This window comes from Pteropus alecto, unplaced genomic scaffold (genome assembly GCF_000325575.1).
Source record: "Pteropus alecto unplaced genomic scaffold, ASM32557v1 scaffold61, whole genome shotgun sequence".
Classification (NCBI taxonomy): domain Eukaryota; kingdom Metazoa; phylum Chordata; class Mammalia; order Chiroptera; family Pteropodidae; genus Pteropus; species Pteropus alecto.
Window position 1 is genome coordinate 6702092 of NW_006434835.1, and position 15754 is coordinate 6717845.

Below are 15754 nucleotides of genomic sequence, written 5' to 3' on the forward strand. Positions count from 1 at the left end.
TTTTAGGCTAATTGAATGCAGAGACCAGTGGGTATCCAGGAAAAGCTGGCATAGGAACATCAGGTATGATCTGTCGTGATTTTAATTATCCCCTCTCGTTTTTTATACCGACAATGGATATTTTCTCATCCTATTTCTGTGCTCTTCTAATCTCCAACTCTTACCAGTTTACTGCTATTAAATCTATATTATGAAGAAATTCTGTTGTTATTATTGCACAGTTTATCAACCGAGAGAATCAGCAAAGTAAAGCGCAACGAACAGGAGACTTGGGGTATCCGACGTGAGTTCAGGTCACAGTCTGTTGCTTCTATTGTGAGACTGGCCAGTTTCACAGGGATGCCTCGCAAAGGTACCACCGACGGAGTGGCTTACAACGGCAGAAGCTTACTCGCTCACACTCTGGGGGCTCCACGTCCAAGCCAGGGTGTCGACAGGCTTGCGCCCTTCTCCCTCGTATCTGGTCATTACTAGTAATTCTCGGCATCTCTCCTGCAGGTGCATAACTCCAGTCTCTCCCCGTGTAGTCACACGGCTGCCGTCCCTCCGTGTTTCTGTGTCCTTGTGTGATGTTTTCCTGTGTGCACATCTGTTCCCACCTGGAGCTTTCCCCTTCTCAGAAAGACGCCCATCATTATGTTGGATTAAGGACTCGCCTCACTCTAGTGTCATCTCATCTCGATTTAATGACATTGGCAAAAACCTTATTTTCGAATAAGATCACATTTATAGGGGCTGGGGATTAGGGCTCCCACATATCATTTTGGGGGCACAATTCAACCCATAACAGGGATGCTAAAAATGGGAAATTTCCATCTTTTGGTGCATAGTTATAAAAGGAGGGCTTTAGGCCAGGTGATCTCTCACTTCCTTCCCAATGCTAATAGATTATGGCTCTACCACCTGGGCAACTGAGGGTATTTTTATAGTCCGGAGAGTTCGTTTTAATTGTAAGGGGAAAAAAAAAAAAAAGAATATTACTGCACGCGCCTGCATGCGCACACACACCGAGACTCAGGGGGAGTAGTTGGAAGCACGTGGTGTGCAAGGGGGGAGCAGAAAAGAAATCTTTAGGATATACCGAGCCCACGACGAACTGCCGGAGTTCATATGCTGCCTCGTTTCTGAGGTTACCTGCTAAACAGTTTGCAGGAGTTTTGTTTGCACAAAGATTAGTTTGGAGATTAACCAGGTGACTTTGCAAAGGCCCCTGAAGGCTTTTCATGAAAGCTCAAAAACCTATTTGTGGGCGGTTGTTAATGTTTGCGAATGCGTGAGTGTGTGTGTGTGTGCGTGCGCACGCGTACACACGTGTGTAACCAGAGTCCCGGCTCCCAACAACAGACCTGCAACAATCCCATATCTTTTAGGAGTGCAACCAGCTATTAGTTGGATGGCAACTATGTGGCTTACGAAACACCTGGCCATAAATAATAAGAGTTGATTCTTAGTGTTTCCAACGACTATAAACCAAGGAGGGACTGAAACTTAACGTGTGCTTGGAAAACAAGGACACCCGGAGGTTTACAGCAGGGATTCTGTCTGGTTATTATGCATTTCTCTCTGTCAAGGAGACGAAAATAGAGGAAAACTGAAGAACAAAGAGGAGAGAGAATGAGCATATGCACCTCCTAGGACTCGGGGAAGGCACAGATCATCGTAGAAGTGTTTACGTGACAAGTGTTTTTTATAGCTCGCCTCAGCTTAACCTGAGTAAGTTCTCTTGTTCCCATTTCACAGAAGAAGAAATCAAGGCTTCTGAAGTTATTTGCCTCCGATTATAAAAGCAGGAAGATTTGGAGCAGGAATTTGGATTGAGATCTGCTAGACTCAAACTGCTGAGTAATTTTCTCTATGTCATGGTGCGTGTGCGTGTGCATGTGTGTGTGTGTGTGTGTGTGTGTTTGTGAAGAGAGAAAGCATAATTATGCTTCAAAGAAAGGCTGCCTGGCAGGAATGTTGTTAGGTAGGACACTCGAAACTTTCCTGTTTGTTTCCTGCTTACAGATTCATTATCTCAAATTATGCCTTGTGGATGAAATATTGGATGTTTAAAAGCAAAAATCTGGTGTATATATATATACATATATATATATACACACACACATATATATACATATATATACATATATATACACATATATATACATATATTATGTGTGTGTGTGTGTGTATATATATGTGTGTGTGTGTGTATGTGTGTGCGCGCATGTGTGTGTGTATATATAATGTCCAGAGTTCTCAACTCTGTTTAGTGGGTATATATATATACATACCAGTCTACTGATTTAAATGTTAAGCTCATCCAAAATCACCCTCACAGAAATACCCAGAATAATGTTTGGCCAACTATCTGAGCACCCCATGGCCAGGTCCAAGTTGACACATAAAATTAACCATCAGTGCATGGATGAAGCCTTCCTTTTGAAAAATACGTTTACTCAGTTTGCCGAAATGAATAAAGCTTAATCCTTTGGGGCCCCAAAGGGAAAGTAGGTATAACTCGAAAACTAAAAAAAAACTTAAACTATTTCTGCAGCAAAGCTTTTTTTCCCCTTCTCATCTAATTAGAGTTTTCTGAAATTCTCTGTAAGCATCATATCCCACTGTTTCTTCCCACTCAGGCGATGTGCTAAAAATGCCAGACTACTCCTGTTCCCTAAATCCCCCAGGTAGCCATGCACTCGTCCGCCCCCGAGCCTTTGAGCGTGCTGTGCCCTCTGCGTGAAGCGACCTTTCCTGCCCCCATTCTCCACCAGGCAGAAATCTACCCAACTTTTGAAAGCACGCTATATACATCACCTCTTCCGTAAAGCCTTTCCTGCTCCTCGACTTGATCAGAGGGTGCTGTTCGTACCACTGGCAAAACATCTGCTCTGCCTCTTTACTCTTGGCAGGTTTGTTGTCCACGGAGCACAACCCCTCCACCAACAGCAGCTGAACTGACCACTCCAGCTCCTTCTGCAAGAATCTCTCAGTCCCTCTCACTGTGTTCCCGACACGCTTCCTTGGAAACATGTCTCAGTCCACACCTGTGCTTTGCTCTTACTTTGTTACTTTATATTGAAATTCGTCCCTGCTGATTTAGGCTTCTGAGGCTCCCCAAAGAACCATCATTTCCTCTGTTACTGCACTATTCTGGATTGCTTTGAGCAATATGTCCCTGGAAGGCCAGATTCTCATGAAGGGCTCTCTTCATCCCAGTACGTACGGATTCATTTACAGAGAATCTGTTACTCTAGACTCAGTCTGGGTAATTATTTCTCTCCTTTCGGATGATGAGCTCTTTTCATGTAGAAATTATATCTTATTCATCTTTCCACCTCTTGTGATTTCCTTATGCTTAGCATATTTCATATGATTAATAAATATGTGTGACATGAATCAATGACTAAAATTAAATATATTTTCATCTTGAGTGTCCTCTTTGTTCCTCCAAGCTTTTAAGTTCTTGCTATCCTTTAAGTGCTAATTTTGGTCTTCTTCAATTACCCTAGCCGAAGGTGATTTTTTAAATAGGGTCTTATTTCTCTTAGAAATGGATATTATTCATTTTACTGCATTTAGTCATATGCTGTGTCTCTCTGTTAAATTAGGAAGCTCCATGAACAATCAATGTTTTGCTCTTTTCATATGTCTACGTGATGCTTAGAAGAGTACATGTTTTAAATAGTGATAAAAAATGAGTTCCAACTTGCTTTCCTTAATCCATATTTGTGCTGGATGTAGATAAGACATAGTGATAACTGCTATCTAAACATCTGTCACATTGGTGCCTACTACTTATGAGTCTGTTTCTCAGGCATGTGTGAGCATCTTTGAAGGCAGGCAAGAGTTAGTCATCAGCTAAAACCGAGCCTCTCACACGTGCCTGGAACTAAACAGTGACTAGATCAATGCTAAACTGAGTAATAATGACTGATACATTTTGACAATCTCCAAACTACTTTTTAATCACTTCATAAGGGGACAAGATACTTTGTATTTATTGTCAACTTTGTTGAACGCATTTTGCTTAGTATTTTATGTTTATGATTTCATTCAAGGCATTGGAGGAAGTCATTTAACCTTTCTTGGCCTCAGTTTCAACATCTATAAAGTGGGGTTGATATTAATACTTACTTACAGGGTTGGTAGGATTAACTGAGTTGATAAATATAAAGCCACTCAATTATAAACTTCAAAAGAGTAAATATTATAGTGTGAATTATATCTTAATAAACATTTGTTAATTTTTAAAAAGCCTCCAGATACAGTGGAGACAGTGCTTTTACATTTGAGGGAGGAAGATGAAGAAGTTGGACCACCTTCTCTGCCCAGCTTCTTGAATGTGATAAATTTCTATCCTTCAGTCAGGCGATACAAATAATCTTTCCTAGAAATCGGTCCACTAGGAAAGAATGAAAAATACTAATATTCTTTTTTTTTAAATACAATCATTTCAGGCAGATGATCTTACAGTAAAGAACAGTGTTTTTAAATCAATGTGTTTTACTTCTGCACCCAAAAAGCTTACGGCGCATTTAAAAAATGTGTAAGAATTGTCCTAATGTGAATTTAAAATACTTTTGAATTATAATATATACATAAAATGCACACAGTTTAAATATGACAAATTATCAAAAAGTAAACACGTTTTTTAAATTATAGCCAGGTCAGGAAATAACACATTCCCAGGACCCCTGAGCAGCCTTTCTGCCCTGCCCCAACCAACACGACCCCAAGACGGCCACTACCCTGACTTCTCAGAGCATAGGTAAGATCTGTGTGATTAAAATGTACGTAAATAAATCACATAATACATTTTTTTTTTAGACAATATATAGTTTGGTTCAAAAACACATTTGTGAGATTGATCTACGTTGCCACATATTTCAGTAGTTTATTCATTTTAATTGCTGCAGAGTATTTCACTGTTAGCTTTTTGATGTCTTATTTGTAAATATAAGCAGATATATAAGGACCCCTGGGGGAATGTGTCCATTATAGAAGACCCCAAACAAAGGTATCATATAAGAAAAAAGCAAAACAGTATTAAAAAAAAAAGACAGATGATACAGAGAAAATTCTTAAAAAAAAAATCACTTTGCTCAGAGAAATGAGAGAATACATTGTAACTATGAAGCAAGAACTAAATTAAATAGAAACAATAACTCAATGCTTAAAAAGAACGTGGATGTATATAAAAAAGTCAACTAAAATATGGAAGATAAAGTTAAGCAAATCTCCAAAAAATAGAAAAATAAAAAGATGAAGCAACGGAAATACGAACAAGAAGGTAATGGAATGAGAGAGGGAGTGTATGGCGGGGTGTCCCAGCACCTGAATCATCTGAAGGCCAGAAGGACAAACCTTAGGAAAGAGAGGAAAGACATCATCAAAGAAATATTTCTAGACAATTTCCCCAAAGGAAAACAATGCCGTTTCCCATTGCAATAGATAGACGGCACTCAGCCCAAAATATAAACTTAGGACCGTATCTAGGAATCAAGTTGTGAAACTGCAGAATGATAGGAGCAAAGAGGCAGCCCCCCAAACTTCCCGGGAATGGTGGTGGTGGGGGGGAAACTGCTTCCAACGAAATAAGTATCAGAAACGAGGTGCACTTCTTATCAGCAACGCCGAAAAACCAGAAATAATAGTGCCTCCTATTTCTGAAACACAAAACAAGACACAACCTTTCCAAACCTAAATTTCTGCATCACAACGATTAAATAAATGTGCAAACGGAATAAAAGTATTTTAATATAGTCAGAGTATCACACATTTATGTGCTGTGTACTTTAAAAAAAAAAAAAAAAACTTCCAGACATTATGACGTTCTACCTAAAAAAGAAATAAAACCAAAGAGAGGAAGATACAGGTTCGAGGAAACAGGAAGTCAAACCGATTACAGATGATGGAGACTCACAAGGAAACGGCGAAGAGACGCTGAGCTGGCAGCCAGGCCACACGGAAGGGCTTCGGCATGCTTGGGAAAGGTTTCCGTCGTGGTGACAGGATAGCTAACGTTTTTAGATTTGGTTATATAAAACTGTACAGCCCTAGAGAAATAGCGGGGTTGAACTGGATACTGAAAATACACAATAAGCAAGCTAAATAAATAAGAAAATTATTCTGTCTCAAATAGCATTCAAAATACAACAAAATATCTCATGGGAAAAGAATAGTAATTATACTGTATGTCTCAGCCATGAACAGCATTTACTTAGTCGCAACTTACTGACATTACATTAATTCAACAAAAATTACCACATGATCGTATTAGAAAAGTTGAAATCAGTAACAGGAAGTATATGCATTAAGGCGGGTGGGTGAAAGAAGAGGAAATCATCATGACATATGAATCCATATAAAGATGTAGATATACAGTCTAAAAAAATCAACAAATTGAAAAGTAATTACACTACTGAGACATGTTGAAATAAAAAACTGCAAAAAAATCAACTAAAAGTTGAAAACGCTTGCCTCTGGGAAATGGGAATACAGTGTGTGCATAGCGTGCTGCCCTGCCATCTTGTTTTTCTTTTAACAAGCAACTGTAGAAAAATTCGATGTGTTTTTTTCCCTTTAAATCATGTACTTCCATAATTTGAATAAAATTTAAAGAAGAAATAAATGCTGTATAAATCAACTACGCATTTTAAAACAATATTATTACTCTTTATTTGCTCTGCTGTCTAGGTATATATGTACATGGAAACATATTTCTGTGACTAATTCAAGCTATGTCTCCTAATTATCTCTGAGCTTTGGAATGAGTGTTCAATCAGAGTAGAGAATGGTTTTTCCCTCTAAAATGCCTTCATGTATGGTTTGCTTATAGCCACATCACCAACTCATTACACTTTGCCTTTTCCAGAGATTGGGCAGATTATAAGGCAGGGTATCCTCTTCTGAGATATCAGTATGCTTGGTGAAGAGTAGCATTTATGAGCCCGTGAACGGCTAGCGATTCTTCACCAGACGCGGTCCCGGCTTTGAGCCACCCATTCCAGTTTGTGCCAACGGCAGAGTTTGCTCTAGAGCTGCGACACAGACACGAAGTGCAGATGTGATCGAAGCGCCCAAGGCACTGTGTTGCCTTTTCTGTCACTGCTACACGTTTTTCTCCCGCTAAAGAACATTGAAGTGTCTATATTTGAAAAAAAAACAAACAAACAAGATATGGCTTTTCATTCTTCCTGGGCTGAAAAGAGCACAGAGTTTCCTTAAACACAAAGAGAAAAAATTAAAGAACTCTGGGGGGAAATTAGAAATCACGAATGCAGGATGGGTTCGCAATTCCATTTCTGGCAGTTTCCGTGAAAACGGATGATTCTCTCAATCATGTTTTTTATCTGAAAGTGTTTTGTCATCTAGTGCCTAGGAGAGGGAAGAAATATTCACAAGAGAATCCATTTGGTAAAAATGAGAGTCCTTCGTCATATTTTAGGAGAAAAACATAATAAATAAATAAATGGGTATATACCTCTTGCTGAGCTGTGGGGAAAAAAATGATGCAGGAAGATCTTTGCAACCGGTACGAATGCTGTAGGTGGTTGTTAGACTTTTCTATTAGAGACCTGAAGTGGTCCATCAAGAGCCACCGATCCTCTTCCATGAAAAGTGAGGGCGCGTGTTGCCCTGAGAACATCTGCCAGTCTGAGGGTTTAGAACGATCAGGAAAGACGACTGCTAGAATCCCACCACTTACATGGGTAAAACTGTTCCCTTTCCGTGGGAGAAATGCTTCCTGCAATAAAAGTGATGATAGTGACTTTTTAGTAAATGATAACCCGGCGTCCTCAAAATCAGAGTTTGATATTTTAATCGAATATATGTATTTTAATGTAAGATTACTGTTGAATATTTTTAGCTTACAAGGAATGAAAATGTTTAGAGGAAAGTTACATTCACTGAAAAGTTACTATAAATTTATTTTTTTATCATTTCTTTTATTTATTCTAAGCCTTACAATAACTGTGTGAGAGAGATATTGCTATTTCCGTTTTATATAATGTAGATTAGAAGACCAAAGAGCGAAAGGACCTGCCCGCGGTCACACGGCCTGTGTGTTCCAGCGACGGAACCGAAGCCCAGGCGAGCCCGACTCCAAACTCGCAGGCTCTGCTGGGCCTGGCGTCTCCTGTGACGGGATCGAGGGGCAGCCCGAGAAGAACGGAAGCAGACGGCCCTTGCCTCCTAGGAACTTGTAGAATAGGCTAGCAAGGCTGTCACAGAGCCACACGTAACAGAGCGACCTGAATTACAATTAAGACTGCAATTCTATGTTGAACAGCATACACCACAGAACCGCTGGTCCACTTCATCTGTCTGATTACCTAAGAATGCGAAGATCAGCAGCACAGTACGGGATGAGAAAGCCAGATGCAATGATGCATTTAGATTTAGCAAATATTCCGCTGAGCATCTGTATCTGTGTTCCAGGGCATGCTAGGTGCTTTCACGTTCATTGTTTTTATTTATACACTCTATAAAAATATCGCACCCATTTACGTGTTCGGCAGAGAGGAACATTTGATCTACCGAATACAGTGGATTTGCGGGGCACTACGTGGGGTTTGGGGTAGGAGAACAATGCCTCCGGCTCCGGTTCTGCCTTTTATTAGCTGTGAGGCCTTGGTCAGGTTAATTTCTTCAAGCAGGAAGAGGTAGACCGTGCGCGGAGGTGCAGAGAGTTTTCAGGCCTCGTTTCCTGAAATGCCCTGTTCGGTTTCTAATCAACAGATTAGCATTTAGCTCACACAATATTCTTTCTATGTTTTCAGATGGTTAATCCTATGTTTCTATGTTAATGCTTTACAAAAAAGTCAGTTAAAACAGTAAGCCTGTAATTTGTAGTCAATTTTAAAGCGCTACTGGTCCTATTTTCTGTTTCTCATATTAATCTCTGATTTTCACACTGCCTGCTTTGTCTTTCATGCTCCCTTCCACACTGCATATCCTGCATTTTAACATCAAAAAACGGTTACTCGCCTTGGCTTACCTGTAGATGGAATACGGTTTCTTATCTCTCAAAATGAGAAAAAGTAGCTAATGGGGAAACAGATTATTTTCCCTCCACTGAAGATATGTCAGCAATTGTACAGCACATGCAAACTTTGAAAGAAATAATGAACATAAATAAAGGCTTAATTAATCACAGAAATGGTATCATGAAATAGTAAGACTCATTTCCGGCTAGAGAGGATAGACAGGAAGTTCTCTGGGAAGTTCATAATTGGGAGAGGTTGCTATCTTTCCAATAAGACATTAGTGCTTTTTAATGAGATCATGGATCTAATAATGGTCCAGAAAATATACAGTTAAAGATCAAGGAAATATCCAATTTATTATTGTGTTTAAGTATTAAACATATTAAAGTGCTTAAGGATTAAATAAAAATAGAGCCATTGAGTAATCTCAAACTATGTGATATGTGTTTTTTAATGGGTTCTCTCATTTAATTTTCCAAATAACTATTTTATTCTCCTTTGAAGTGTTTACATAAGGAACACAGTGACTGATGTGATATAGGATGAATATACAGTGTTAGGATGAATATACAGTGCTAGCATGAAAACTGTAAGAATGGAATGTATCAATGGGGAGGTAAACCCTTCAGTTTCCCCTGTTCACAGGTTAAAACATTCCAACTGTTTTTGCACAGTGACAATGTGATCATTGCCCCTCACGGTGTGTGGAATTTATGGTAGATACAAAAGGTATTAGTAAGCGTTCTTCGGAGAACCAAAAGGATATATATTTTGAGAGAGAGAAAATGAGAGAGAGAGAGACTGAGAAGTCTCAATCTGTTGTCTGTAAGCTGGAGCCCCCGGAAGCTGGTGGCATCATTCAGTCTGAGTCTGAAGGCCTGAGAAATGGGGAGCTGATGGTGTATCTCCGTCTGAGTCCTACGGCTGGAGACCCGGGAGTATCAGTGTCCCAGGGCAGGAGAAGATGCCTCAGCTCAAGCCAAAAGTCTATTTGCCCTCTTCACACACTGTGCTTTATTCACATTCTCAACAGACTGAGTACAGCTCACCCACGTGGAGGAGGGCCATGTGCTTTACTCAGCTCACCAGTTCAAATGCTACTCTCTTCTGGACACAGCATCACGACATACCCAGAACTGGTGTTTTATCGGCTCTCTGGGCGCCCCTTGGCTCAGTCACGTTGACACATAAAATTAAAACATCACACAAGGAAAATGAGCAGTCTAGAGTTTCAGAATCCCAGGGATTAAGAGTTAGTGACCAACTGCTAAGGAATGATTAACTCAGGAGCTCAGCAGCCAGCTCTCTCCTCTCCTTCCCTTCCACCTATGTCTAGGAGTGAAGTTCCTCTAACATATATTTTTTTTCTATTCCAAGTAAAAATTCCCTTTTATAAAAACTATATCTGTATCTTTCTATCTTTTTTGTCATAATAAGGAGACGGAGAAAACAAATATGAAAAACATCATTAAAAGTTGCTTATTGGGGAGAAGTTAAAGCATCTGGCCTGAGATCATTGTCTCTCTGTAAGAGGAGACATTACTGGAAGATAAGGTAGTTTACCCAGTCCAATCCCATTGTAAACATGACCATATTATAACCTCCTACACAAGTTATACTTGGACTTGCGTAACATAGCTAGGTGAATATTCCCAGACTTAATTAGATGTGTAAGTGTAAACACAAGGGAGACTAGAGAAGAAAACAGGATGAAAAGTGACCATATGGGGTCACCGTATATATGTATGGCAGATGAAACAATGTGATTGGGCATAACCGACTTAGGGGAGGAGTAACGTACTAAGGGCAGAGACTTGTTAAAGAGAGTAGCAGAGAAAGAGCTATTTGGGAGGATCGAAGAAGGAAGAGTAGAAGTGGATGTTGGTGCTACAGAGAATTTAAAAGATGGAGAAGAGATCAGTAGTGACAGATGCAACAGACAGACTTGAAAAGGATTGAGAAAGAGTCCATGTGACTTATCTAAGGGTACTTAACAGTAATCTTTATCAAAAGAATCTCAGTTAAGTCTAGGGTCTAAAAATCCGATTACCATACTTTGAAGAGAAAGTGAGAAGCGAGAATGTGCAGAGATTAAAGATAATTTGGGAGGATCTGAGGCTCAGAGGTAGTTAATGGGAGGGAGCTGAAGTTATGGGAAGCGAATGGCATAATTGACAATAACGAAGGGCTGATGGGCATTTGTCTTCGACCAACCAACACACCTATGACCTCCTTATAGGGACGGGTTAGAACTGTGATGACATAAAGTGAATGAAGTTGCCATTTTTTCCATTTGCCCTGACATTTCTCATTGGTGACTTCGAGGATCTCTCCCTGCTTAAAGCCTTCTGTGTCCCTCATTGAGAGTGACAGCTCTCAAAAAAAACCCCAAAAAACCACAAAAAAAAAACCCAAACACACACACACACACACACACACACACACACACACACAGAGTAATTGAGAAGAAGCCTTATAAATTCATAACCTATCATCTTTTCCTTCAATCATTAAAATATTTCCATTACACATTTACTTTATATCCATATCATGAAAGGGAACCTAAAGTCTAGATATCATAGCTTGAGGCAGAATAATAAACATTATTCTTTTGGGTTACGCTTTTTTCTTTTCTTCAGTTTTATTACTGATTTTATTCATTCACTGGCTTCTTACCCTTAAAACAGCCTCTGCTTCATTCTAACCTTGTTCTGTCCATCCATGTTATTTCAGAATGCTATTATGACACAGAGCTTTAAGTGTGTATTAAAGATTTAAAAACACACGGATTGGTATAATTTAGTTGAAAAATGTTGGCATTTCTCTATAAAATTAGTAAATGCCTCTTAATGATTTGTGTCCTAAAATTGCCTGGGGGGGGGGAAGGAAAGCACCCTCATTTTCTTTGCACTGATATAATTTAAAATTAGCCCAGTGTTGGTGTGATCCAATTTATAATAATCTGTCACTACTGGCAGAAAGGAAAATTAAAGAAACGAATTTATTACAGGGAACAAAAAAAATGAGATTTCCCCTCCCTCCATAGAAATCATATAAACTTCTAGAGTTGTTTCAATATAATTTTCATATTTCTGCTATAATGACAGGAATGGACTTTTAGGGAAGAACTTTATCTCTTCGCAACTGCAAGGAAAATTCAATTCCTTAGAATCAGATGCATGATACAGTCCCTAGTTCACTGCTCTGCACCTTGTGGGTCTGACTTCTGTTAAAATCCTCAAGTTGAATGATCATCCTCCTCCTCTTTTTCCCACAGGTCACTGAGTATACATCTTCTCATGTTTTAGCCCACGAGAAGTTCAGAGGATGAGAGAACCCTACTCCATCTCATGAATTTATGGACATCATTCTCTAGACAAAAATTAAGCCTAAAGTTAAGGCTTTAAATCGATAACTTTTAGTAAACCTCTCTATGTTACCAAGAAGGAACTGCTAATAGATAGTAGAAAGTAAAGATTTTGCCCGCTTGTGTGGCTCTGGCAGTAATTAACTGCTTACTTCCACCAATATATATTCAATGCTTGAGATAATTGAAAAGATAGAGAGCCCTTCTCTCTGCTCTCGCTCCATAAATATCCCTCTACAGCTACTGAAGGACATATATGAATGTGTCTGTTTCTTTCTGTCCCAATTTAAATGACATATGTTCATTAACGAACAGGTGAGTTAGATCCTAATTTAGCCTTAAAAAAATAATTCCCTCCATAAAAAAAGCCTTTTCTGAGTATACCAAAAGCTTATTTATAGATTTTGGTGTCAAAGGTCATATTTATTATTTTTTTTAAAGGGCAGTGGGGCTCTGGTTTAATGATGTCAATTCTTGTCAAATTAAACTATTATTTAAATAAAATCCTAATCAAAATCCCAGCAATGGTTTTGTTGTTGTTGTTGTTGTTGTTGTTTTCATGGAATGTGTGTGCGATGCTTAAATACATGGATGTGTAACTACTTAAGATGAATCGAAATTGTTGGAAGGAAAATGATCTAGGCGGACTGTTTCTATAATAAAGAATTTATATGAAGTGATCATAATTAAAGTAGTGTAGCAGAGAGAAGACACACAGAGTCTAGCGGAACACAACAAAGATCCTGGAAATGGCCCCACTAACACGTGGTAATTCCACATATGACAAATCATGTATATCAAATATGAAATCGCATGCCAATGGGTAGAACATGTGATATTTAATAAATATTACAGTTGGCTTTGCATATAAAAATAATATAATAATAGATCTCAAATTTAAGTCATATTCTAAAATATATTCCAAAGGTGATTAAAGTCTTAGATATAAAAAAGCAAATCTTGAAAATATTAAAAGAAAATATATAAGATCTATTCCTGTACGTATTGCGAAAATAATAAATAATAAATCATTTTACATTAAAAGGCAACTGGCCTACTTGCATAAGGTGGTTTCACACATGCCCTTTTTAACAATTTAATATTTATTTTATATAAAGAAGCTCCTAAAATGAATGAGAAAATAGAAATCTTGAAGTGTCCTAAAATCACATGTGAGCAATTAAGTCACAAAATAGGGGATGTGAATGGCCAAGAAACGAATGGAATTCCTCTCAACCTCAAATAGCAAATAGAGAAAAAGCGAATGGAAAACAAAGGTGGTTATAATTTCATACTTATTATTTTGCTGCAGTGAAAAGTTCTGCTAATCGTAAGTGGTCACACAGATGAGGAAAATCACCAGCTAATGCTATGTTGTTTGGAAAGTAATTTTGTGTAACCACTTTTGAAGATAATTTCCCAAAATGTAGTAAAGATAATTATGTGCATAAATTACCAGTCAATAATTACAAAATAAAATACTACTAAGAATGTATTTGCCAGTATATAAAATAGGGACCCAGTATTATTTACAAATTGAAATAACATGAGTGAAGGAAAAAATTTGATAGAAAAGATATAGATATACACAGAGCATAACATTTGCACCGAAGACTACTAACTCAAAATGTAGGGGACAAAAACTGTTAGAAATGTGTAATATGCCTCATTGTGTTGGCATTTGGCACATTGTTTAAAATTAAAAAAAAAAAAAGGATGATGGCACTGGGAATTAGAGTAATAGCATTAATATATTTATATTTAGTGAAGTCATATAAAACTTCACACACTAGGGTTTTTAAATAGAACTATGTGTCAAATATAAGCCATATGAAAATAATTTAATTTTCTAGTAGCCATATTTTTAAAAGTAAAAAGAAACAGATAAAATTACTTTTAATACTATATTTTAACCTAATTTTCCCAAAATATTATGCTTCAGTATTTAATTAATACAAAATTATTAATGAGTTATTTTACATTCTTTTGTTTACACTAAACCTTTGAAATCCAAGGTGTACTTTATACTTGAAACATATTTTAATTCAAAATAGCCCTGTTTGTGATCAAAAACCTAGTGACCAGTGACTACAGTATTGGATAGTAGAGCTACATAGATGATATTTTCTTTGCCAATATATATAACGTGCTGAAAGAATATTTATTCTATTCAAAAATATTTCATCAAATCTAAGATACTATTAATTGGAAGACATTATTTTGCATATTGTTAAGAAGAAAATGATAACTACGATATATTACTACGAATCATTGGTCGTACTACCTTAAGATTATAAATGTTAATATTTTTAAAAATGTAAATAGTAGAAAGAATAAAACCCTAGAGATATTTTTATCAGCATTCTTTCAATTGACAGACATTTATTTCATACCCGCTAACCAAAACAGGAAAATCTGTTTGGTCACGTGACTAGGTTGTCCAGAGGTGCTGCTGGCTTTATCAGAGCTGGATTGAGGGATTCTAATGATGGCTCCAAGACTCCCTCCACCCTATTCTTAGGCCTTCAACTTGATGAGCACGATGGCTGGTATCATTCAGCTCCTGCCCTGCCAGTTTATGGACTTCATTGGAGAAAAAATCTTGTCCACTAGGTGTAAGAAAATAATTCCAGAGTCATTCTGATTGAAGTTGATCATGTCCCTATAAGTCGTGTCACTGTAGCCACGATGTCAAAGGCCTCTGATTACAATGTGCCCTTCCTGCAGCTGATGGGCGTGATAATCAGAATCAGACCCTTCTGGGGAAGAAGGAACTGAGCCTCCAGTGCAAACAGTGTCTGAGTGAATAAAACAGCAGATACGCGAAAGGTTTCGACTCGCTTTTCGGCTCATAATGATAGTATTAAAAACATCAAAATACATTAATAAGGTAGTAAAGAAATAAAATTTTGTATTATGAATTTCCTTATTAGAAGTTGAAATGAAAGCAACTTTTTAATCCATTGGATTAATGAGAAAATCAAAATCGTATATATAGACTATTTAGTAATAACATCTCACATTCAAAGTCAATATCAGTGTTTAAAAAATCCTTATGAACGCATTTGGCGCATACTATCGATTTATAAACAAATACCTATGGACCGGCAACAATATGAAAGTCATTCTTTTGATGTCTGTAGAGACTGAAAATAAAATAAGGCCACAACTCAAGTCCTAAATGAGCTTAAATAGTACATATAAAAAAAAAAGCCAGATATGTGAATATGGGGATTTAATTAGCACTGTACCAGTTAAAGACACATATTAAGCCAAGAAAGAAAAGGTAAAGAAAAGTATGACTGCTTGCTAAACAGTGGTTTCCAGATTCAGAGGATGCTGCTCGTCCCACCAAAGAGCCAGCCAAGTGTCATTCTTCTGTCGAGCCTGGAGCGAAGTTCTGAAATGG